This window comes from Temnothorax nylanderi, unplaced genomic scaffold, assembly GCF_030848795.1.
Source record: "Temnothorax nylanderi isolate EJ_2023f unplaced genomic scaffold, tnyl_v1.0 TNYL_tig0043_pilon, whole genome shotgun sequence".
NCBI lineage: Eukaryota > Metazoa > Arthropoda > Insecta > Hymenoptera > Formicidae > Temnothorax > Temnothorax nylanderi.
In genome coordinates this window covers 510053-534722 of record NW_027249105.1, presented here as the reverse complement: position 1 = coordinate 534722, position 24670 = coordinate 510053, and the positions used below count along the sequence as shown (strand labels likewise).

Genomic DNA, 24670 nt, shown 5'->3' with positions numbered 1-24670 from the left:
GCCGAATTTCTTAACTCTATCACGTAGCGGGAACCTGCGGCGAATATGGTCGATCTGAGAATTCCACTCCTGTCCTCGCGTACGCGACAATCCTGGTAACCCCGACAACATGATGGAGACGGCTTAGACGGCTACAATTGTTTTCGTGTACGTGCGTGAAAGCAGGGATTATCGTAATACAGTGCAATTGTAACATTATTTTTTATCATCGACTAATAGCTTTGAGAGAAACCATAAACATTTTCTGATAAATTGCAGTAAAAATTAAACCGATCAACGTGCACGAAATAGGTATAATACGTTTTAAACATATTTTCCTACTAATCCTTCTTGTATTTATGAGTTAATTTAAATATTTACAGCGTTATAAATTTATGCTGTCAATTTATAATGTCAATTTATATATACTTAAACAGGTATAAATTTCTGATAAATTAATGATTAATTGTTAATCGTTTTTTTTAAAATAAGATTTCGATAAACGTTTCTGAATTATCTAATCGGATTAGATCGATTAATCTGCTACTGTGAAGGAAGATCCTGAAAAACTTGCTTAATCCGTACTATGAAAGACATACATAAAAGCATCAGGAAATAATACAGAATATAATTTTATAGACAAAATTTCATTAATGAAATTATTGAAGTCCAAGAGACGAAAAAGGCGAAACGGTAGAGGCAACTCGACTCGGCAAAGAACTGGCAGATGTACAGTGTGTCATATAATATGTGGAAATATGCACTCGAAAATCTGGTTCTTTAAAATCGTATAACTGAAAAAATGCGTTTGATATAAAAAAAGATCTATTATGATGTGATCCGTATCTAAGTACACAATATATAGATTTGAGATGTCGCCAAGAGATATTTTCTTCATATTACATTGCTGCGTTATTTCACGTCCCGTTATACGTTATATTACATCTCGTGTACGTAGTTTTAAACTCTCCATCGTATGTATTCTAATTACAACGAAAAAAAAAGAACATTGATAACGTTAAAAATAAAATATTAGTAAAAATAAGTTTTGATGGCCTCCGTAATAGCCCTATAAATCATCACGTAAAGTACTTCCCACATATTTACGCGACACCCCGTATACCTGTCTGATCTCTCTATTATTCGCCGTACCCCGTTCCCCAGCATTCCCGACACGTCTTCGACTGCGCGACCGACGTTCACGCTGAGAAAAGCGAAGCGCTAAAAGTCGCTAAGGTCAATTTCTTTCCGGTTTCACTTGCGCTTGTGTCTTTCTCGTCTCGCTTTCGCGTCCGGTACACGTTTCATCTTTCCCTCTGTTCCAGCGGCTCAAAATAATCTCGGTAGAAGCCGAGACTTGGCCGGAGTACTAATTAAGCTCACGTCTTTCAATTATTCTGCTATTGACAGTCGAGCAATCTAGTTTCGCGGCGCACAAAGAGCAGCCAACGACCCCTCGACCTCTCGTCCGCGACCTCTCTGCCGCGCCGCACCGACTTGCCGCATTTTGATTCGCGCTTTACCTGCATTTTAAAGCGATGTACATTCCCGAAAAAAAAAATGCCCGACGTCTTCCCGTAATAGCAATTGCGATTGCAAACGACAGAAAAAATAGCAACCGCAATTCTTTTTTTGTCGGTAAGCCACCGATAGTTTCCAAGTTACGTGGAACACGCTCTGTAATGTTCTTCGACGTCAGCAATTTTAGCGACGAGAGAGGTAATCGAGAATACTGTGAGACTTGGTCTCTCGTTCGAGGGCGTCAAGCTGTTTCGCTTCAATTTCGTTCGCGTGTCGATGGCGTTGCCCAAGTTTCGCTCTATTCGCGCGCATTTCCCGATGAGTGGTCCAGCACACAGAAACTCCGAAGAGATCTATCGATATCGGAATTGAAACATAGGAATGATTGGCTTTTATATAAAGAGAATCACCGTAAATGGGTTTCGTTTGCGTATAAATCGTTAAAATATGATAATATGATAATATGATAATTAAATAATAATATACAGAATTAATTACGTAGATCTATCGATCGATTGTTTATTAAAACTTTCCGTATAAAATTCTAAGTAGTATATCACGCGCGCGCGTCTCGGGCAAGAAATATTTTAAACCTCTATCGCTCGCGCACAGAGAAACACATGACGCGTCAACTAAGCCGCGAAAACAACAAAAAATATCGATATAAAGAAACGGATGGATAAATTGTATACGCACGCTGGGATATCGAAAGAGGGCCGGGCGCCATCGAATCTATTGGTCGATAGTCACCGTCGATAGCGCGCGCCGATGCCGTCGACGATGGCCAGAATTATTGTAACGGCAAGTGACACCTTTGATCTCGTTCCGCGCGGATCGAGAGCGCGCCGAAAAATTGGAGGCGACGCGTTACAAAGCACGACATACGGCACGTCGCCGCGCCGATACGCGCCGACAGTTTTCATATCTCGCGCGATCGATACACGTCCGCCCGAAAAATAATTGACGAACGCGCGCTCGCGGTTAGAAAGATATTAAAACCGATAGCGGTCGAATTGAGCTATTGTGCCTTTGAAATTTGAAACTTTTCGCCAGCGACAATAATCTCGTATACAGTGGCGTAACATACAGGTCTTGTAGATCCTGCACTATAACGGGAAGTCCGATGTTAAAGGGAGAAGTCCTTCAGACGGACAAAGGGGAAGAAAATGCAGAAAGGAGGAAACAAAAAGACGAGGAATGAAAGGAGAAATAATTATTCTGTGGAAAGCATCTCTGAGTAAATGGATATTTACAAGAAAATACATCCAAATAATTAACACAAATTAAAGAGAGCTAGAGAGAAATAATTTGTGTCAAATAAAAATTGCAATAACGTTCGCTGATTATGTCAGTGCTCACGCGTGTCCGACGAGTAAACATTTGTGTCAAATGCAAAACCGAAAGAGGAAAATACCGTATAGGCATAAAATGCTTCCTTTTCACGTACACGCGGACAATATATCCGATTAAATATAACCACCAAATTTTGTAGCTCTAGACAGGTGTAAATTAAGCGTCACAAACGTAATTCCGCTTTGGATGCCAATTGTTCCGGGCGCGTTGAAAATGCATGCGCACTTGTTTGTTAAACGTTATCAATGTAATTTATTATTTATCACTGAATATTGGGTTCGGTCCAATGATGATATAATTTGCAAATTTCAATTTATATCACATACATTCTTCAATCCCCATGATTGCCATCATTTTGTTTGTTTAATTACGCGCGAGCATTGTTCCCTGTAATGCGTATGCATTTTTAAAGTGACGTTATAGGTATAAAGCCTCGTGTAAATTAAATTATATCTTGCATAAAACGTGCGAGTGGTGAGTATCGGTGTTCGGCACCTGCGAAATAAAATTAACAAATTCGCAAGCATTAGGGATAATAATGCACGAGTATTCTAAGCTACCGAGACATTTTCCACCGCGAGACTATTATTGTTACAGTTCTCTGCGCGTGTATAATCCAGGAATTAACTACGTAAATCCCTAGCGTTGATTAACAGGTGAAACAAGCACTGCAGGAAACAAACTGTATTTTTTCCCCTCACAAATTAGTATAAAAACACCGATTTTAATTTCCATTATCTCTCTTGAGAAACATATACGTATGCGTTTGTATGTAGCACAAAAGCCGATATATTTTCCGCCATTATTGCTACTTTCAGATAACACTGTCCTTTTTATTCGTTAAGACCACGTAATTTACGATAATCCTGATCCCGACATTCTATTCTCGCATGCCGCCATTTGTCTTAAACGCATCTTCGCGAATGGGAATAAAAGGACTGTAAATTAAAAGGATTTTTTTTTAAAGAGTTGAAAAAAAAACCGGAAAATTTGCAGACGATACTTATTGCATATCATGTCGCTTTTTCTCTTGAGATTAAAATATAAAGCAAGGAAAAATGGAGCAAAAATCGGGAAGCGATAAAGATTCGGAATTGTGCACGCGTGTCCCAAATCCACTCGTCACTATAGATCGATTTACAGCGATTGAAATTTTTATAGTGAAAAATGTATTGTAAAAGCGTATTTTTTCCGCTATTATCTGCGCGGTTAGAAGGACACATGTAAACGCCATAACGCGATGACATCGCTCGAGGGTGTGCGATCTTGAGTAGCCCCGAGCGACCGATCGAAAAAAAAACGTCCTGTCGCTGTGAAAATTGCCCGATAGTTTCAAATCGATTCTCTACTTTACGACGTGTTCTCGAACAAGCACGATCGGGCCCGTTGCCGTCGCAGCCGCCAGAACTGCATTCGTGCGGATTCGAGAGGAATTTCAACCGACCTGCGAGACCGACGATAAAAGACGAGATTTGCATTCGCTGACGTCACGTTCTGTGCCGATTGCCGCAACCAGCGGTAGTAGTTGCTGTCGTTGTTACATCCGGCAACTCGTTTTCGATCGAAATAAGAGAGAGAGCGAGAGAGAGAGAGAGAGAGTCGGCCGGGACGCCGATGATAATGCCAGTAACAGGATTCTGTAACTCCTTAATAACAGTTTCGGTTATCGTTACGCAGGTATATGGTAAAAAAGCTGCGCAACGATACCGAAACTGTCGTTAAGGAGTTACAGAATCCCGCCTCAGCTATACAGCTGTTTTGCTTGAGGCTACATTATTGTTTAGATTATTTGATGATCCTTACATTATTTAAAGTTAAAACATTCGATATGTCAATTCGAGGAACATAAATTAATTTTTTAATCAACTATTTTGTTCATTTTTCCGAATAAAATTATCAGATGGCAATTCTTTGATTAGGAATAATTTCAAGTACAGTAAAACCATTTATAGCAATCTACTACGTCAATCATTTTACTCAATACTAGAAAGAAAACCTATTTGAATTTTTGAGAAAATATTTGATTATTTAACTACGCTTTTGAAGTTTAGAAGTTCGGAAATCACAGACTTTTCGAAACTGTGGTCGAGACCTAATCGCACGCCGCGCCAACTTTTCTCAGATTTTATGTCGTGACAGAGAGTTATATGGAAAACTTCGTAAGATTATGCCATACGGATCGTAACAACACGAGTGTTAATATTAGACAGTATAGCATAAGCCTCAGAGAGGTCGGCAAACTTTTGACACTTGCGGGTTACATTTATCTCTCGGCCTTAATGAAGGACCTGTGACTGATGAATATTGTAATGAGACTGGAGGGCTGGTAGGTGATAGCAAGGACATAACGTATATAAAACGCTTAAATATTAATGTGAGTTTTTAAACGCGATCTATATATAGATATAAGATTTTAGTTTATGAAAGAAGGAAATGTGTGTGTGTGAGAAAACGATCCAATAACTGCCACCTGTCACATTCTGACACGAGCAATGAATAATGTAAAAATAATTATTCGATTATTTTAGTTTCGGATAACTTTAATTGAGCGGCAACGGAATATATTATTTTTTCAGAAGAGATCGAAGATAAATATGGGCTGAAGTAATTCTTAAAAAGAAGAATATTTAAAAAAAGTCATTCTTATAATTGTGTACCTCACAAGCGTAATATATTCTTTCTAGAAACATTATTACTATATTGAAACTTCAAGGAAGAACATCTGCTCTCCCCTGGACATACAAGCGATGCCTTTCTTCATGCAAAATTCAGTCATTCGGTGTTATTCGTGACATCATCCATCGCGAGATGGAATCTATACAGCGGTGTAAAACCGCGGAGCCATCGAAGTGGCAATGCATGTCCAAAGGCAGTATATTCTCATAGACCTAGCCCCAGGAGGTGGCTGGCTCTCTCGGCAGTGCCGGGGAGGGTATTTATTTGCATTCCGCCAATTAGCCAGCCATTAGTCGAGGTTGCGGCGACGCAGATACGTGCGCAGCAGATGCGTGGCGAAATAATAACCCTTTTTGCCCTTTAGTACTTCTTCCATTTGTTCTCCGCCTCTTGCCTTCTAATCTACTTCTCTTTCTACTTCGTACATTAGGCTTCCGCATAGATACAAGAGTGATATACATAATTAAAATAATAATGTTATAATTACTCTTTATACGTTATCTTTGGGTTAAGTTGTAAAGTAATTAGAATAATTAAAAATCACGATGTTGTGATTATAATATAATCAAGTTTTATATAAAAGTTGATCTGTATAAAAGAGATTAGAACAATAGCGATAATAATTACAATACTTATTGTTAAAACGTATTTTAGATCTCTAATGTATGTCATACGCTGTTACCTATAATATAGAGAGTGATATATGTCATTGTGACGTCGGTTATCGTATTCTACTTTTATTTTCTGAAAGCTTTTATCAACCTCAATGCGGATTTTGCATCGTACCGATAAAAATGTAATTTCTCGTGATAGAGAATCAACGAAGTCTTTCTGTCTGTTTACATTCACATTTTGCTCAAAATTACAGAACGGTTTTATTGGTACGGATTAATGCGCAACGTAGATAGTCTACGAATACCAATAAGTGTCCGTTTTGTAAAATCGGACACATCGATTCTCCCGTGTTATTAACAAGGTTCCGAGAGAAATTTGCATTCCCAACATTGATATACGGTCGGCAAAACTACGTTCGCGCTCGCGATCGTGCCACTACCGCAGCTAGCCTTCGCCGAAGTCCGCGCTGTCTGTGGACCGAATTATGCAGTGCCTTGAGATACAACGGTACCGCTGCCGCTACGTAACAAAGATATGAAATTCAGTCAATTAGAGCACGCCCCGACTATACACCGGCGGAATACAGAGGGGAAACACTCTGCAGTCCTATGGCCAGCGATCCGAAGAGGAACGGACGCGGGCGACGCGACATGCGAAAGCGAGCAGTCGCTTAAACAAAGGTGACAATCGTTCGTCGTGATTCGCATAATTTCACTTGACGCGCGGTATCCCAACGTGCATCTCCGGTGTCGCGTCTGTCTCTTTACCTGTCGAGTCTCTCCCTGCTGGCCTCTCTCTGTTGGACAGTCCACCGGTAGTTCCGGCGTTTGCGACGCCGCCGCACGTTCAGTGCCGTCCTGAAATTATAAACGAGACGAGTGGGACGCCCCCGACACTTTGTGCTCGCTTAATTATTCCGTGGTGCGCGAGACCTTCGGCAGGTGCGCGAATTCCTCTGCGCGAGCTGGACAAGATGCTACACAGCCGATATTAATCGAAAAGGAATCACAGAAAATATCACGTATATTAATTTTTATTCAGTTAAATATATTTAATATCTAAATATGTGAATATTTATTTTTAATCTAAATATAAATATTCACTTTTTAAGCAACATTCTTTTAGAACATCCAAGTTAAACCGGCAATACTTAAATGCTATATATAAAAATGTAATATTTTGATATTATAGATAGATATATTAAAAGCTACTTCTTTCTCGTGAGTGATGCACGACATTAGACCTGTTCATTTTCGCTGAACTTCTGAACTAATGCAATAAGTTAGAATGAAACAAATATATTTTCTTTCATTCTAACTTATTGCACTAGGTCAGAAGTGCAACGAAAAAGAACAGACCAATTGTGTCATAATTTCATAAACATATTGCATGAGATTTTTAGTACATACACAAATCCGCGATGGCGTGCTAGTTATTTTTACAAATTTTCCTCTTCATTAGTAATAACCGAGAACAGTATTACACTCTACAAGTACCTTTCCAGATTTCAAAAATTATTATCGGATAACGGAAAGTGGATATAATTTGCCGCTGACAATGGTCAGACTGCCCTATCGAGAGCAAACCAATTAACAACATCATGAAAAGTTGCGTCAAATGCAATCTTTGCGTTATTTGTTACTACCGTTTCAGGTTCCTCTTGATTTTCCAATTGTCACGTAACGCTGAGCATAAAAAAGAGTGCGTGTCGCGAAACGAGCGCAATCAAATTTTCTCGATGATTTACGCCTGCCGCGCTACTCCCTGGGGCGAATCAATTTTGGAAGAGAAGGGGCGACAAATAAAGCGAGAGAGATATCGGGGGTAAAACGGGGGATGGGACAGGCAAAGAGAAAGAGAGAAATGCAGAGAGAAAGCGCGAGAGGGTTGAAGCGTGTATAATGGCCTCGCCGGGAAGGTCCGCCGCATCGTGATGCGATAGCGACAATCTGCATTAATGCGTCTCTCGGCCATTGGCCAGAACTACTAAATATTAGGTCGGAATACACGCAGACATCGCTATTAACATGTCTGATGGGCAATTTCCGGCGAAAGCCGAGCGCGATGAGTACTCGGTGGCTGAAGAGTCGCATATTGCGTCGAGACAGCCGCGACTGTTCGAAGGCGAGCGCGGCAAGAAAACGCGGATAAAGCATCACGGTGAGGTAAAGAACAGAGTATAAAGTCGAGACGTGAAGCGCTTTATTAACGGCCGTGTCTCGAGAGTACTTGAAAAAGTATGGCGAGCACAGGAGCAAAAATGTCGCGATGACAGCAGAAAAGAACACGAAAGAGTGGAAGACGCGTGACCCACGTCCGAGATACCGCGTACGCACGTGTATTAATTGAAGAACGAAAAATAGGATTATTTTCGACGATGCGCGAACGGCTATTATTCGTTTATGTAGAAGAATATTGGTTTCTCCAGTTTTTGTAAAATTTGCCTAAAAAAGAACGGAAATATTCTACTTCCTGGTCATGTGCAAGTATGTATTATATTTCAAGATTATATATAGATATATACACACACACACAATTAAATTAATTTAAATAAATAAAATAAAAAGTTAAACACAAATATGAAGTAGAGATATAAATTGGTTAGCTTAGTAACTGACGATGCGTAAAACATACTACGTTGAAAATTGAGAGCTCACAATCAGTTAAAATTTGTCCAACATATTTACGACGCCTGTTATCGTAAGTTACATTTGACAGCGTATTTCGGTTCAATAGAACCGATATATTTTGTCGCCGCGCGCAACCGGAAGTTAAATATAATTCTCATCGTGTCGCTATTGCCGAGTCAGCTTATCCACCACGTCGCGCGATCGATAAGTATCATAGAAAAAATTCCTACTGCGTTATCAGGGTTGTCACAGCGGTCGCAAGAGATTAAAACGCGCATCTGGAGGAGCTCGACGTTCGAATAATCGAGCGCGACCGCGCGAAAGAAACGAAACGTTTGGAAAAAACTGCGAAGGCCGCCGATAATGCCATAAGCAACGACGTTTCATTCGTTTATTCGATAACGCGCGCAGCGAGTCGTGACGTACGGTTTATACGAGCTGGAAGACTGGGTGGACAGAAAATTTGGTGTTGCGGTACGAGCCAGGGCTGTCCCTTTCGGGGGAGAGTGGGAGACGGGGTAGTTTTTTTTTATCTCCCGTTTCCACGGGCGTGCCATTCATAAAATCGGCCGCGAGGTGCGGGCCGACTACTCTATTTTCCGCACGACTTAAAGTCGATATCGCCTCGTATCATTCGCGAATGTATACTGGACAAGATGAAAAATTGTTGTCCCCGATGATCGATTTGATCGTATTCCCAATGATATCGATCCACAGCATAAAATTTGCCCGATCTATACAGCAAGAGGTACTTAATCTTCTCACATACAAATTTATAATAATAATAATAATATTTGATTCTATATATTAATTTTATGATTGTTACATGGTTAATACCACGATTTTTTAATAATATATTTCTTTAAATAATAAACAGATAATATAAAAATATATTATTGACTTTTGTTAAAATTTTCTTTTTGATTTAAATACATAAGTATCTAATAAAAATATTTATATGTGAACAACAAAATATCGGTTTTAATACTTGTGTTACTTTAATACAGATCAATATCAATAAGCTATGATCTATAGGTTTATGGATCTATGAACCTGTTTGCGTGGCGAAATTAGAAAATTGAATATACTGATTCCGGAAGCATGGTGGTCGACGCAATATTCATTTCGGATTTCATCGATAAAGCATGATAATCGAATTCGCATGCTAAAGCGACGGTGGTTATGAAACTATTAACGCGTCGTAGTCGAGTATGTAATTTACAATTATGGACTGTGAGACATAAATCCATTATTAACTGTTATTCAACCATTGTAATACTTTAAAAACAGCAGATTCTCTTTAAAAAAGAAGGAGAGCGAAATAATTTTCATGTTTATTCAAATTGTTAACTGGAATAGCAGATATCTAAAATAAATCTTATATACAATTATCGCTGTAATATTCCCTCTCTCTCTCTCTCTCTCTCTCTCTCTCTCCTCTCTTACTACGAGAAAAGTGGATTTACCTCTGTACTGCGCGTGCTTGCCTCACAGCAGCAAACGGAAAACTTTCAACTTTGAAAGTTCTACAAGATTCATGCTGCGTTAATTCTTATAGAAACGTGACGTTGCCCTTAACGTACAAAGAGTGTTTAAGTTTCACCGCAGCGATATTGAAAAATGTTAAATTTAGTTCCGGATCGCTTACCATTACACTCATTATAAGGTAGAACAGAGAATTAAAAAAATATAGACGAAAGTTTTGATAAAAAGACATTTAAAATTTTAATTTGAGTTTTAGTCAAATGTAACACTTTATTTAGATCATGGTTGAATTCTCTAAAATAACATTGACTTTTAATTATGTGCTTACGTACAGTTAATTTGTGATTAATGTATCAAAACTTCGTTACGTCACAAAGAAGTACTAAGAAGTACTAAGAAGTTAAGAAAGATTCCGTGAAAGATTTACTGAACAGAAAATACTTCTTAATCAGAACTCGTCATTCCAAAACTTTAAAATTGTTTTTTTTATTAAAAAAATTTGTTTATTATATTATTAATCCTAAACATTATTTTGCAAAAAAAATTTTTTTTTTTTTTATAGTATTCAAAATATTGACATAAGACAGTCTTCAAAGGATCCTTAATTAGAAAAAGACGTAATATATGTATATTATATACTATATACAATATCTGATATTTATTATAGCTCATCTCTATTGTTCCTTTCCAGTTTGCCTACTAAAACATTTTCTTAAAAAAATACTTTCGGAAATGGAATATTAAAGTTCTCTATATTTCACATATATCTCCTATATTCTACACGAAACATGTTTTCCGTCGATCTTCCTGATTCGGCATTGGCGTGAGATAGAGCGCGATAGCGGAAACGGCAGAATGTGCGGCGCTAAAACCGATAAAACGAATTCTGGAGCGCATCCAACGGCCGCGAATCGAACGAGCCCGGGGTGACGATTTTCTCTCGAGCTCGCAAGCACTACCCGGAGGATCGAACGGCAAACTCAAACGACAAATTCGCGTCACTCGGCAAGTTTCCCGAAGTAATGATTAAAGTAACGCGAGATGCACAGATTACTTCGGTCGTTGCTCATTCGAAGCGGGAATTAACGAGGTCAGTAAGTCGCTCTTAGAATCGCAACCGGTGCTCGAATTAACGGAGTCCGAAAGCAGTTATATCGATCCGATAATCGTCTTTGAACTTCGAGTAAATTGTCACAGGCGACTAATATAAGGCTTTAATTAAGGAAGGCTTTGCTATCTTTTCTCTGTACATCAACTTTCTCCTTAATCTGACTTGTGATTTTCTTCCATTTGCGTTTTCTATAATTTCTTTCTTTCTCGATTTCTTATGAAATAAGTGAATTAAGAAGATTAACATTTAATTTGTAAGAGTAGGTCAAGTAGAATAAAGAAGAGGCACGTTTGTGACGATTTTCGATTTTTATTATTATTTCTGTACAACTCGATCAAAGTTTCAAACGCGCCTCGCTATTCTTTTCATAACAAGCTACCGAAGATAGCCCGAAATCTGTGCCCCACTATCTATTTGTATCTATACCGTCCGACTGAGTCCAACGAATCAATATGTAAAAGTTAATAAATTTTTAATAACAGAAAATCATATGTATTTGTTTCGCCAATAATTAATAAACGAGAAAGACTCTATTTTTATATTCGACAACGTTTGGCTAATGTCGTGACAATTCGACCATTGGTTTTGGTCAGATTAATCGTCATGGTCTACCAAAACCCATGGTCGAAAAAGTCTTGACGATTAATCTGACCAAAATCAATGGTCGAATTGTCACGACATTAGCCAAACGTTGTCGAATATAAAAATAGAGTCTTTCTCGTTTAATAAATTTTTAATCTTCAAGCTCGAAAGTTACTTTAAAAATTTTGATGTTACAAATAATAGTTCTTTTTATCTACTTGCTTATTTTTAGATCTAACCAAGAACGATGTATAGAAACTTATGCCTTCGTTTCTATTTTGTATCACCCCTTCTCTTATTTTGCCTATCCCTACACGCACATTTCCTGCTCCGTTCTGTCTTTCTTCGTTTCTTCCTCTTTCCCTTTTTACTTTCTCTGTCGCCCTTATTTTATCTCGACAAACATAATCGAGAGAGGAGACTCACGAAAGCGGCGAAAAAAAATCATTCGCGCGACGGAGGATCGTAAAGCGACCCTACCGCGAAAGAGGGGAAAAGAATCGATCGCGGCCTAATCTGATTAAGACTCCGGCCGCCATTGGACAGTGACTCGTGCGCACACGTACATATTCTACATACGTTCGTAAATGTGTGTACGAACGTACATGGTATCTGCACGTCAGTGAGGAAAACATAGGGGTCCTTCGTACACACTCCGACGGGCCGCACCCCGTCGTAAATAAAGTCAAATTCGCGACCGTCGCGTTAAATAAAATCGCCCGCATGAATGCGCGTCGAGACAAGTAACGCGAAGTCGTCCGAAACGAGAGAGAACTAGGTTGTTAGTAACATAGGCGACGATTTCGCTACGATAAATTCCGTATACCCCGTTCCCCCTTTATCGGGCATTTAAATCTTCTGACGCGCAACGCGAGTCTTACGCGCGTTCGAACTCGCACCAATGCAATGTTACGACGCACCATCGGGCCAAATCGTTAATCCGCGCGGACAAATGTTCGACAATAAAGCCACGTAGTATGATGGAAAAACGTGGAGAGTCAGTTATGGAAAAATTGCATTTTGCACGGCCCAGGTTTCCTATATTTTTATTAGGCATACGAGGAGAAACAGTATGGAAATAGATTTTTTAAAAATATAAAATCAATTGTAATTAGCGATATTCATGCATACAAAGTAATTTCAAAAGTTTTCCTAAATCTCCATTTTCTTAAATCATTCGCGTAACGTACAATCTAACACTATTTGAAAAAAATCTGTACACCGTTGGTTATCTTCGAAAGTATGGATCTTTATTTTCTAGAAATTTAATTTTCAGGGCTTTTGTTCGCCTAAATAGGCCGTTACTAAGTCGAGGTAAGTCGAGCGAACTAATTCGGAGAGTCGTAAAGCCCGCTTCTAGCAGAAATGCGAAGCCCGAGTTTCTTACGCGTGTGCACTGAGGCTTAAACGACGACGTGAATTCGGAAAGTCGCGATACTATTCTGACATAATTGAATGAAGAGATAGAACGTATTTAAACGTAACCGTATTAACGTAACGCATAATTTGCTTTCTCTCTTACTCTTCCTAACATTTCTGCTAACTATTTTAGCTTTGTTATTTTTTCGATTTTTTTTACTATTTTACTACTTATTTTTTTTACAAGTCTAAACTTCTTTTAACTAAACCAGGAAGCTATCTCTCTTTTTAAGAGTCTGTCACAATGTTATTTACTTGATTTGGGTATATAGAGGCAATCTGTGATTCGAGGAGAAAGGAACTTCGAGCCGAAGATGCGCGTTATTCGCGAGAAAAGTTTCCTTTCGCGTGAGAAGTGCGAAACTTGAAACGACGACGATCTCGTAGCACGACAAACTGCTAGAGAAAGCTATTAATGATAGAGATGCGGATATGCTGCTCTTATCATCATCAAGCTCAACGAGCGTAATATCATTGCGCGGACGCGATTGTTAAATGATTATTTTCCGCAACAGCGTGTTCCACATCGTTTCCCACCGCGGCACTGGATCGAGAAAATCCATTCGCAGTCGTACGAGCGTGAAAACCCACGAAACGATCCCATTTATTGTTCATACGGCATGTGTATTCGGTATTCATCGAAAAATCGCTCGCGAAATAAGTTTCGAAACTGAAGCCGGAGCGTACGAATGGAAAAATAGTATGATGAAACGTTCGCGAACTGAACGAAACGCGAGCGATAACTCGGGGATGAATGGCAATGTCGCTGCACGTCTATAATCTATTTGCAAAATGATTTCTTTCATCGTAATATTATCAGAGTATCTAACCCTAACAGAACTTTTACAAACCAGCAGTCACTTTTTCTAACATTTTACTAAAATTATCGTACAAGACATATTTTTTTTAATGTTTAATTATTTTCTGTTCCAAATTATGGATATTTGCAAGTTTGTTTAACTGTAAGATTTCAGACAATGTTGAAATCGTGCCGCGATGATGCTATAAAAATATCAATCCTGATTCTTTCAAGTGACTTCCTGATGTAAGATGTGCATAGCGTGCTCGATATCTGACCATCGAATTGTTTTAGAAAAATCTCTTTATCGTTGTTATCAACGGTGAAACGATGGATAACCATTCGACTTCTATAGCACATCGCACAAAACTATCACGTGTCACCGTACACGAAACACCGTCCAAATACGCGTCTAAAATTGCGGCCGGATGAAGGATAGCGCCGTTTTCATCTTCGTACGTGGTACCCGGCGATGGTGGGAATCAGCGACGTGCGTCTTGCGGCGGTGAGAAAAATTTCTTCACGTGGATGAAAGCGACGATATTGAATGCAGAGCAATATACGGGATATTCTAGTTTATCCTTTCATCTATAAGTGGTTATTTTCTGTGGTAAACACGAAGGCGATTTTTTTCTTAATGAAAATATTATTTGGCATCGCGATCTCTGATATTTAATATGATTAAGTCTTAAATTAGAGGGTCATTATTCTTAACGCAGAACGCAGTGCACGAGCGATGTTACGCAATTGCTCGCTATTTGACGCTTTCTATTGTATCTTCGATTACATTGTAAAATAAGTAACGTAATTGCAAAGATACGTAAGGTAAGTAATAAATTAAGAACAGAATAACAGATACCAAATGAATGCGATTCCCTGCGAGCGGCTGTGTGTCGGCACATTAGATAATATCGATTATCAATTACGACGCGCGTATCACGGCAACGTATCGCTCGCTTCCGTCGTCGAATTCGGGTTTTCGCAAGCAAATCACATCGGTCGATTATTTGCCATTAATAGATGTCTCGTGCGCATGTCATACGTCCGAGAATTTAAAGTTCGTGGCAGTTCTTGTGGTAAAAGGTAGCAAAACGAAGCCACGAACAAAGTAAATATTGCAGAGAGAACAGCACATTTCTCTGAGCTGGCTGTTTGGATGCTTTCCGTTTGATTGACACAAATTGCTCATCCAAGCTATTTCCTATTTCATGCTTTCAACCGTTACAGCTGTTTATTCAGTTTTCATGCCAGCTCGTACCAACGCTCTAATATTTGTTAAACAATTCTTAAGCAATGAGAGTGCCATAAGGCTGCCATAAAGCTCGTAAAACTGACAAAATAGCCTGTAGTTTCTCTTGTTCTCATAACGTATTTACGTACGGATCAAATGGATCATAGCCCAAAACGACAAGATTCCGAGAACAGTTTATTTTCAGTGAAAAGTAAATTATTGACTCAGAACTTCGTATATTTCGCGCGATGATACGACCAGTTCTTTGACAAGTAAAGTAAAACTACTACCGAAAAATAATATTGTGACGTTTATTTTCATTCGTTTTGCAATTTTATGTAGGTATTTTATATATTTTATATAAAATAAAAATTAATTTTAAATCAGAAAATTTTCGTATAAAATAACCTATTTAGTACTTACATTCGGAATATTAATCATATATTTAGATCTCTTTAAAAAAGTAACATATATTTAGCGAATTTAATGCTCATAATTTTTTGAAAAACCCCTCAAGTATCGTTGTAACACACAATAACAAGAATACATTTCGGTTTTCATTGCGCCAAGTACTGATAGGGATCATACAAGTCGAAAAGGCGACAGCGGGAGAGGGATAGGGTCAAATAGGGGCGGTCTTGTTTGTGCACGTGGTGTTACAACGGGGAGAAACACGAGGCGAGGGAGAACGGCTGGACACGGGGCAGACGAACGGACAGACGAATGGACAGAGAGGGTGGTAAACGGGGTCGGTTCGCGTACGCATATAAAATATGCCGAGGCCGCGCTATCTCGCGGCCGATTGCCTGGAAAACTCACGCGAAAATATCGATCCTCGGCCACCTCGCTTGTAATCTGATTAAGCAAGACCAACGGCTCGACCTGACCATAGGTATAACGGGACGGGTGGCGCAGCGCGGTGGAGCCGCGCGCGTGTGAACACCCTCTCGGTGTGGGCGAGTGAGGGTGCAATGCGCACACTTACGCAGCGTCCCGGACCCTCCGCAATGTGATGTATATGCACACCGGCCGTTTCACGCATGCAGACGTATAGGAACCATGATTCTGATGTTTGCACGCCATTTCACCCTCTTGTCTTTCCTCCCTTCGAACCCGTTCGAGTCCTGAAGGGTCGTAGGTCACGACTGACGAACGAGCCGCGCGAGTCAGTCGTCCCTAAAGCTTCATTCACGCTGTTTGTACGGTCTTTCGGTAGGAGCGGATCGACACAAAATCGACGGAACATTGTAATTTACACGAGATGGTTGCAATATATCGACACGCAATATCGTTATCATTAAAGAGAATCGTTTTGATAGACAATTCTGATACGCATGAAATATAATAATCAAGTTGATTAAGTTATTTGGTAATTATTGTTGAATAAGTATTCATACATTTTAAAAATAAACTAAATAATGGAAAATTAATTCTTATGATAAAATTATAAAATAAAATATCAATAGTTGTTTTTTTATTTTTGCTAATAAGCAGCTAAATTGGTATTTAAACGCTTAAAAGCATTAACAACATTTTTTTATCGTTCGACAAATTTTTGTATGACATGAAGCATTCTGTTTTATTTTTCCAATGTAACAAAGATTTACGAATTTATTTTTAGATTTTATTTTTTCGCTTATATTCTTCAAGTAGTAAAATAATAATTGCTAAATTATATTTTTATTAAAATATTTTGTTCAAATTAATCCATTGGTAGTCTATCATATAAATAATTTAAACAAATGAGGAATTTATGGAGATGTCGATCCATTTTCTACCAATAAATACTATAAATAGTGAATCAATCAAACCTAACTAGCTAGCTGTCGATTGGTTTTTATCGTTTCACTTTTATTATTTTATAAGCAAGAAAACCGGAACGAGTTTCTAGAAAATAACACGATCGATATTGGCGGATGAAACATAAAGATTCTTACGTGAAATTCTTGACGAGACTCTTGGATAACATCCTTTTTATCCTTGTTGTTTTAAGATCCGCGCGTCTCTATAGAAACCCTTTGTGGCGACCGGTTCTTTGCAGCATTAGCATTATTGTCAAATAGCATTATTGTCAATACTGATTGTGAATGGTAGCCGCAGAAATAACCGCGATACAATAACTAACCGGTCGACAAAGTATAAGGTTTACAGGCCAACTGAATGCAGAAACGCAGTTTAATTTCCATTAAATTTCGGAAATTTCGTGAGCGAGCCTGTTTGCCCCGGGTACACACACCCAATTTGCAACTATAATTTCGCGCATAGTGCGCGGTTCAATTTCGCGTAGCGGCGCGCCTGCAAGTCGTTATAGAATCTATCTACTGTTTTCCACAGGTGATTTTCTACAACCCAATCGACCGTACAGCCATTGGTCTTCGCCGTGCGAGCTCCGTAAGTGCTGTTGTATGTTCTTTCCACGTTCAGTAATAAAATATCTGACCCGCGAGGGCGCACAATCTTATTCAATAGTTAGATCCAATTTGAGAAATTTCACACGAAAAGCCGGCTATTGGAAAACGTGAGCGCGCATACATGGGAAACGATCGCATCCTCGATTCTCTCGAACGCAAAGCTCGACAAAGTCTCGACCGGTTATACCAATATTGCCTTCTAATCCGTCAGAAATATCGTTCGTGCTCCCCACGTAGACACGTCGGTATCGTATTTGTACGGGAATAAACGGGAAACACAGAAACAAAAACGTCACGGGGCGGTAACAAGGAACTAACTTCGAACATCCACATCGATAAATGCTTTTGGCGCGTCGGGAAAGAGCGAGGGAAAGAGAAAGAGAACAAGGCAAACGGAATTATCTAACATTCGCTTAACTGGCGTCAAACGCGCTCCGAACATGTAAGAAATTCAATCGAGAACGCACGCAAATACTGCAGTACGACACGCACAGTGAGCATGCTACTCCAGATTACATATTAACACTGAAATTAGGTTGTTTCTCATTGCGTACGTAACGCTTGTGCACTGTAATACATGCATATAGTGTTCCTGATCTCCTTATTTTTTCTTATCCGTAGGTTTCTCGACTATGTTTTTGAAGTAGGTATAACACTAAAGAAGAACAAGTACGTATAAGAATTTATTTTAAAAAATGCAGTTTATATAAAAGTTTTAGAAGACTTGAAATAAAAGTTTCAACTCTTTATTAAAAGAAAAATAGACTTTTGCGAATATATTACGCGATACAGTGAAAAATATGACGGTCGGAAGAAGAAACAACAAGAAAATAAGAAAAAAGTATTCGCATATAAAAATATTGCAGCCGTTAGAAAGCAACAGATCATACATATTAAAAATGGGCTATATCTTGGCTTAAAAAAGAAAAAGAAAAAGAAAAAATACATAAACATAATTATTGTATTTATGATTATCGATTTAATTTTAGTTCTCTTCTTTTAACTTTCTTGTTTGTTAGCTTTTGCTTTTATTGCTACCAGGCTTTACCGTAGATTTGTAGCGTACAGGGTGGCGCATATAAACTGCAACGAGATAAGATTCTACAATACATTTATACAGTAGCGCGAAGGCTGCGATTAAACGAGATATTTCTCCTAGGTTCGAAAACCCATCGGGTTGCGATGTAGTATATGTGCCGCGAGAGATGGAATCACGACTCGATTGGTATACAGGCGAGAACTCCGGACTGTGGTTAGGTGAACGACCTACATATTCGAAACACGAGAGACTTCGATTCTTCTCCTACGGTAACTTCCGGTAGCCACGCGATACGTATGTAAAACGCAAATGCTGCCGATTCTTCTCTTTCGAGTCTTGATGCTCGATATAAAGGTGCGTCCAGACTTGTAACGTATCGTATCGCCGTAATGTTACAAATGGTAACACGCCACGGTGTCACGATCCTATTTGCGACGCGACGACATATACAGGATATTCCACGCGAAATGTCATAAAAGCCTTTTTCTCAAGAGGTATCAGGTATACAACGGTAACAAAAATTTCTTTGTTATTTCAAGATTTGTTGGACGACGGTGTTCTATAAAGAGCCGTAACAAAACCTTAAAAGGAGAATTTTGTCGCCATTCTTAACAATTTCCGAGAAAACAGCTTGTAATATTTTACGTGAACCATCCTGTATATACGCAGACCATATTCTGTCCGCCGAGCGAAGGCGGATGTTGGCTCGCTGTAAAAATAGAGAAAGAGAGCGAGCAAAGAAGCAGATGAAAATTTTAATTTTATAAAATATAATACGTGTTACGACGCAGCGCGCGCTGCAACTCTCGTTGATTGATCTATTATTATTAGTTATTTTGTTTATTGAAGCTAATTATGCATATATTAACATTTACACAAAACCCATTGGTGTGTAAATTAAAATAAATGTCAAAGTATTCATGATGTTTAACATAGATTTCATTGATTATCTGGTAATGTTACCAGTCCACATGAAGGTAACGGTAGCTCGGAATAAAGTTCACGCATGCTCGCGTACCGGCGGACGTATGCCAACATAATAGTCACATTAATCGGTCATCTCCATTATCGAGTCGATTGAGTCATAAAGATTTCAATGGCCTTTCAAATTGACCGCGTGTGACCGGAACACGAGAAGAATGATAAAATGCATTAACGGTATAGGGTAGCTTATAACAAATTAATGAGCTTTCAATGCGATAATATGATCGACGGAATCACTATCGAATAAATGTCATTGTCGCGTCTCGCATATGCGTATAAAAGATCAGCTATCGTTAATAGATCAAAATTCGTTTAAAAGTAATTGGTATGACCGAGACGATACAATGTTTGATTTAAGCATGCCACAGTGTTGCATGTAAATATGATATCCGTTAGAAAACAAGAAAAAATTAGATTAATCCTATAACTTGAGAATCTCGAGCAGAAGAGTAGAAATAAACGGGTACTAAACATATTATAACATGTCAATATAACAATATCTATATCACAATCGTTTCATTCAGTAAAAATAAAAAGTATTCAGATATAAATATGTTCTTACCTTTGATCGGACTAGAACCGCACCGGCACACAATTTATTAGCGATGTAGGTTTGCAGCTAATAAAAACTTGAGACTCTCGAGCATCTTCCATACTTCTCCCCAGATATTTAGACGATGTAGAAACTTGGTACTTATCGGCGGAACCTGCGAACAAAAACGAGCGTTTTAGTCTGAAATATTACAAAATTTTGATTTGCAAAACTATATCGGATAATAGCAGCGTTGTATGCAACTGTGTGTAAACTTTAAAGCAATTAAAAGCTATAATAATTGATTTCCTAGATTTATTAAATGAAAATAGTCAACGAAGAAATAGATTTCGTTCCCTCTTCCTGCGTCAAACCTTGTATATTGAACACGTTATATTGTTTGCGGTAAACATGCGCAACACCGCCGTGATTGGACGTCGCGCACGTATTGAATATGATATACAACGTGACCTCGTATGCGCGCAAATTGAACTAATCCTTGATAATGAACCATTATGGCGCGGGGAAACATCGCTCGGCTTCTCGCGATATCGTAGATGCAGTCGCTTGACCGCGCGATTAGTAACTTAACCAGGAATAGACGTGCATAATCCCTGAACATTTATCGTTTGTTGTGTTATGCAGCGAATCGGTTTCACAACAATGCGCATACAATCCATGGATGATACACAGGACATCCGGCAAATTGTAATACATTCGACAAGTCGTAAAATGTCGAGGTATCTAGATAGAACTATAAACGGTGTCAAACAGACATATTTTATTTTTATATTCCAAATCTTTTTTTCTCCAAAGCTGTCCAAGCAATAAAGAAGTTATTTTATATTTTAGCCGGTTATATTAGAACTACTAACAATTAATTTAAATTGTTATTTTTTGGAGGTAAGCTATCATATAAAGTTGTTATATAATTTCAATAATAGCGTGAAATTAGGCCAAAGTATATATCGAATTAAAATATTTATCGTATTTTCATTCCATTGTTACTCTTTTTCATTTCGCGAATGATTGTGAGTTTCGTCTTCGTCTCTTTGCTTTCGCCTCTCAGTGCGAGAGAAAATCGAAATTACAATCCAATCTAAATGATTTTAATCTCCCAAATATTTTTCGATCTCGTGGCGGTCGGTTCGCGGGAAAATCATTTTCGCGGATGGAAACACGTAAGCGTTATCGTTGCTAATTGAGTTTACTGCACAACGACCTTTCGACTGTTTTTGGATCGCGATAGCTCGGTGGCCTGTATAATTCAATATGGATATAACTGCGATGTATATCGTAAAATGAGATTGCTATTCTAAAATCGCACTTTATAATGCCTTGTACACGATCGGAGCTTTTTCCACATACATATGTAAAAGGCAAAGGGACAATGTAAAGTGCAAATAATTAGATCAAAAATTGAATTTTCTCTCTAAATTAAATTACTATTCTCGATCCTTTTATAGGTAAATGACATTGATAGCCATACTAATGTTATTGGGGCTAATTACAGCTAACTGATAATAAACATTTTCACGATCTCATGCATTATCCATTCAATAAAGCTTATCAAAGTAGTAATCGATCTGATTGATAATGAGAAATGTATTAACCAGTTAACAAGAAATAAAAGTCATATTTTGGTCGAATCGAGATATCATTAAAACAGAGCTTTTTACTGTTAATAAGCTGATAATCGCATTTTGCAGTAATAGTGAAACTGCGAAATCAACAAAGTGAATATCTATCTAATTTGCAATCTATCACTATTGTCATCTCGTCAATTATTATCATTTTAAGTTAACATTACAGCGCACTTCGAGTTTCATAATAATTGAATTTTCCAAGTACGCATATATTTGCATTTGCAAAATCATCGGGACATACTATATGTCAGTTTTAGCTATAGGTCATTTGCCACGATTTTACTCGCCATGGCTGCGTTCTATATTCTCTATGTCGTTTTATTAAAGCAACCTATGTGTCTGCGCGTATGTAATAATGTCAGTACATACAGCACGATTTTTTAAAATGAGATAACTGTGTGAAACATGAGTTATAAGTAAACTATCATTGAAATATCGTTTCCCTGCGTCTGTCTAAATAGCAGATAAAAATCAAAAAAGCATCGCTTGATAAAAAGATGATATACGACGACAAATTCATTACTTAAATTAAGCAGCTTCTCTTTTAACTTTTTTGTACACACACACACACACACACATTCAAATATATAATAAGCACAATATAAATTTGTATTTCATACGTAATACTCGAAATTTGCTTGAAATTGGCAGATAAGTGTTGTGGGTTACGATCAGTCTGTCGGTTTTCGATGCGCATTTTGTGTTGTTCTGCGACACGACGAATACGCGCGATCGATATAATCCCCGCAAATAGTTTTACGCGTAGGTGGACGCCCGGTGAGATTAACGATTACATTATGTTTTAACGATCTGGATCAATGCGGGATCGTCGAGTCGGGTAAAGCCGATCACCGCATCGCGCCGCGTGCACATCCGGCAGCACTCGCCAATCGATTTGTCAAACTAATTAGAGAGTCGCGCGCTTGCGAGAGGGAATCGTAAACTTGCGATCACGCGAACCAAAGCGCACACGTACGCCGTCAATTTGACAAGTTATCTGTCTCGTGTAGATATAGGCTTATATACGCGTGCATTCGAGCGGTGTTTGCCACGGTTTAAGTTACTTTCTCTGATGAAAGAAACTTTATTTATTTTAGAAGGAATTTTGTAGCAAATAATATAAAAGTAACTAAAATTGTAAATTTTATTTAAAAAGAACATTTATAAGAAATTTATTAACTGATCGATAAATTTTTAACTTAGATTAAAATTGTCCTACTAAAAATATAATTAGTTTTTTATTTGTAAATAAATTAGGATTGTATTTTTGTTAGACATTTTGAGGATCAAATGATTTATTTTTGCATGTGTGCATATAATATAACGTAATATCGATTTTATTGGTATTACGTATTTTTCATTAACTATAGATTTTTTAATGTTTGAAAAATGCTATTAATTTATGTGAAGTTCTTAAGAAAAATGACCGCCAATAATACGACTTTCGACAGCGCGTAGATGAGAGTACTCCGGAGAGCAAAACAGTAATAAATGACGCATGTAAAACACACGTGCAGCATACTGGCGCTATTCTCGTTGTTCATTAGCCGTACCATCGGTTAGGTTTATTATAAATATCGTTATATAAATTTCAACGTCCATCGCAGTAAATATAGCGACAAAGAAAAATATCACAAAATGTTTCGAGTGACATTAAACATTAAATTATCACAGTAACACACATCAAAATTGTCTACCTATATAAAAGATGCTGCTAAAATTATTAAGGTTCTTTCATCTTATAAATATATATTGACAATTAATTAGCCTTTTGAAAGATAAATCAATCAATCAAAAAATTATTTATTATTATTTGCCATTTTTCTGACATTTGATTATAATATATTTTAATAGGGCCGTTTATTTATGCATCTAGCGGTTGGGAAGGTAAACTCTGAAGTATTCTATATTTGCTTGCCGGAAATCGATAGAATATAAAATGAAACTATACACGTAATCATATCGGAATGCGATATAACGCAATTAATGTATGATTAAATGAATCGGCGACGGTTGACTGTAAATAAATTAAATTAAATTACATGTAAAAGCTATTTTCTCGCAAACAAATATAAACAAATGTAATCGACAAAATGGTAAGAGTACGAAATAAAATAAACAAAGGCGCAAAATAAAACAAAACCAATAATGTAATAATAAGGTTCCGGTTTATGTTTTTAATCATATCCCCACTGTGTCTTCTCTGGTCAACAATAAAATTCTTTCTTGTCATTAAATATTACTCCGTTGGATCGACCTCGACGCGGAGCGGAATTACCCGTCGAAATAGCCGATAACGTATTGAAATACACTACCGACCATTCTTCTTTTATTTCCCAGCTCACAGTTTCGAGATCTTTAGAGGCGGAGTCACGATCCGCATTTTCCCGCGTTTTAGGCCGATCGGGAAATTCTGTAAAAACGAACTAGAGAAAGGGCAGCATGTGAGGTTGGGCGCCGACTGTTACCCACGAATCAGGGGGTGGAGAGGATGGCGAATTCGTAACTTTCGGAGTGGGGGCGAGGGGAAACAATTTTGCAGGAAAGCCGCGGCCGATGAGAGAACGAGAACCGTCGAGAACCACTGGCGTGCACCCAGTTGGGGTCGTTGGGGAATCCAATTTGGATTATCGAAAATTCATAGTACTCGGAGCACA

General features: G+C 38.2%; 1 protein-coding gene across 1 annotated transcript in view; it reads right to left on the bottom strand.

Moving 5' to 3' along the window:
• Positions 1 to 24670, bottom strand: part of Blop (blue-sensitive opsin) — a 230374-nt gene that overhangs the window by 134391 nt on the left and 71313 nt on the right. Inside the window, exon 2 of the mRNA XM_071704646.1 lies at positions 20398 to 20542. The gene's annotated coding sequence lies outside the window, so the exon portion shown is untranslated. The remainder of the gene's footprint in view (positions 1 to 20397; positions 20543 to 24670) is intronic.